Source organism: Vespula pensylvanica, unplaced genomic scaffold (genome assembly GCF_014466175.1).
Source record: "Vespula pensylvanica isolate Volc-1 unplaced genomic scaffold, ASM1446617v1 scaffold0048, whole genome shotgun sequence".
Lineage (NCBI taxonomy): Eukaryota > Metazoa > Arthropoda > Insecta > Hymenoptera > Vespidae > Vespula > Vespula pensylvanica.
In genome coordinates this window covers 758-973 of record NW_025113254.1, presented here as the reverse complement: position 1 = coordinate 973, position 216 = coordinate 758, and the positions used below count along the sequence as shown (strand labels likewise).

The 216-nt window shown below is 31.5% G+C and overlaps 1 long non-coding RNA gene across 1 annotated transcript in view; it reads right to left on the bottom strand.

Moving 5' to 3' along the window:
* The window catches only part of LOC122637393, a 1,254-nt gene that overhangs the window by 281 nt on the left and 757 nt on the right, over window positions 1-216 (bottom strand). The gene's annotated exons all lie outside the window — the stretch shown is intronic.

Sequence of the window (216 nt, the reverse complement as noted above, 5' to 3'; positions counted from 1 at the left end):
TTTTACTAAGTATCCTTAATAATACACCGACGTATGCATCATTAGGATCAGAATGGTTACAGATCACTAGTTTACGCAACATGATATGGGAAGACAATCTGTATGGTCTTTTTCTCCAGAACAATAAGAATATAATACGATCAAATCAGAAATTTAAAGCAAAATTTTCACGAAATTTATTATAATAATTATTACTCGCCGCTAACCGAGGAAATG